Source organism: Nicotiana sylvestris, chromosome 8 (assembly GCF_000393655.2).
Source record: "Nicotiana sylvestris chromosome 8, ASM39365v2, whole genome shotgun sequence".
In the NCBI taxonomy this organism is placed as follows: Eukaryota; Viridiplantae; Streptophyta; class Magnoliopsida; order Solanales; family Solanaceae; genus Nicotiana; species Nicotiana sylvestris.
In genome coordinates this window covers 30,525,227-30,527,334 of record NC_091064.1, presented here as the reverse complement: position 1 = coordinate 30,527,334, position 2,108 = coordinate 30,525,227, and the positions used below count along the sequence as shown (strand labels likewise).

General features: G+C 34.5%; 1 long non-coding RNA gene across 1 annotated transcript; it reads right to left on the bottom strand.

Annotated features, from left to right (window-relative positions):
• Positions 1–385: 385 nt before the first annotated feature.
• LOC138876441 (uncharacterized) lies at positions 386–1,803 on the bottom strand. Its single transcript, XR_011401702.1, has 2 exons — positions 1,372–1,803; positions 386–629 (listed from the first exon to the last, which is right to left on the bottom strand). It is a non-coding gene; the product is annotated as an uncharacterized lncRNA (long non-coding RNA).
• Positions 1,804–2,108: the final 305 nt, after the last annotated feature.

Here is a 2,108-nt window from a genome sequence, read left to right as displayed (position 1 = left end):
GGAATTTATTATTAAAATGGGCCAAGAAATGAATTTCAATTGGCCCAATGTTATATAGAAGAAAAGGGGTAATTTGTTGTTTAAAGGTAAATGAGCCAACTTTTATCTTTGATTCAATAAGGCCCAAAGTTGATACAATATTAGCTCTTTACTTAGTTTGAGCTCATGACCATTAACTACATAGTCACAATTGTATAAACGCTCACTTTACAAAAATAACCATTTTTGCAAATCCGACAAAATGGCCAGATTCACAAAGATATTATCACAGCATTCCTAGAAGCATATGTTGGCAGTGAAATTTTAGCAACTCAAACGAACTCATGTTATGTGTTATACACCTAAAGTCATTCATGGCATACTTAGCATTGTTACTCGGATATAATAGCTTGAAAACATGCTTAAAAAATCCATAAACGACTTACATATCACATTCAAAAACTTACAACTCAATATTCAAGTATTATGAAGGACTATATTCACATTATCACATGCTTGATACATAACAATAACATACAAGCTCTTTTGTTGTCAAACTATTCATCACATCAAACACATTTAAATGGTGCAGCATGTTCAAGTTGTTCCCATTGCTGAAAATACGTACATTACGAGTCTTAAAGGATTACCTGGTAGCAAAAGAATAAACAGTAGTTCAGCAACTAAAGCAGCATAAAAACAGCAGCAAAACCAGCAACAAATCCGTGTTAAAACAACCCGAAAACTTAGAAAGGGAACCCAGAAACGAACTCTAAAGAGGACTTATACTTTTTTAAAAGTTTGCACTCTAAGATTCACTCCCAAAGCTCACCATTTCAGCTTACTTTTCATGTGTTCAACTGCTGAATTTTTTTTTGTTTTTGTGACGAAGCAATTATAAAAATAATCCCCTGGAAGTGTGATGGAGTCCCCTCTATATATCAAAACAACCAACTATTTCAAAAAATTAAAAATCAATCTTTTTGACAGATTTTTCTACAAAATCTGCTCTTAAATTCAAAAAGCAAGACTTTCTAGTTCAAATCTTGTCAAGTATTTCAAACAAAATCTGCTCTCCACTATTCAAAGATAGACTTTATTCAAATAATGTCCAAAGGTCTACATTTTCTTACCAAACAATTTGACTTTTGAGTGTTGTACTCAAAGAGTCTTGAAGCAGTAAACAAACAACCAAACAAGTACCATATACTCTTAAGTATTTTTCATTACCTCACTTTTATCAATACAAAACTATTTTACTACTTCAACAAGTGCAAAAACAGAAAATTTAACATTTCAAACTTCAAAAACTAATGCTAAAACAATTAACAATAGACAAAAATAAAATCTAAAAATTAAAAAAATTAGCCATGAAAAAGAATAGGATTTTACCATTTTACAATTCAAGTGGCCGAAAAAATGGTGGTATGCCAAAAGAGGGTGTTCGGGGAGGTCGCCGGAATTTGGCCGGATTTTGATCGCCGGATTTTCAGGGTGAAATTGGCATCAATAGCTAGGTCTTGAGGAGCTTTATCCATTGATGTAGGTATTGTGGGGTGGTAGTGGTTGGAGCTTCAATAATTTGGGCAAAAAAATGACGGGAAAGTTTCCTAGATCTAAGATTCAAGGAGTTTGAGGGATTTTTGAAGGATTTGGTTTGGAGATATGGAAAGAGGAAGTTGTGGAGATTACATGGTGTGAATTTGGAGGTGTTTGGAGGTGGTCCGCCGGCGGCGGCTATTTCCGGCCGGCGGCGGTGGGCGGAGCTGGGGCGGCATAGAGAGAGTGAAGAGAGAGAGAGAGAAGAGAGAAGAAGGAGAAAAGAATTATGGGTGAAAATGAGGACAATTTTCAGATTTTTGAGGCTTTAAATACCTAAGCCAAGAGTGAATGAGATCCATTGGATCAAGATGGAATGGATGAGTATGATTTGATCTTGTTTCATTTAGTGAAACGATGTAGTTTTGAGGCAAAACTACGTAGTTTCAGACCCTTTCAATGGCAGCCCTTTATCTTGCACTCTTGGACACTTTTTCTTTCAAATTTGGCCAAATTTCTTCCTTAATCCTACTTATTAAACTAATTTTACACAAATAAATTAATTAAATAACTTATTCTAATGATCAATT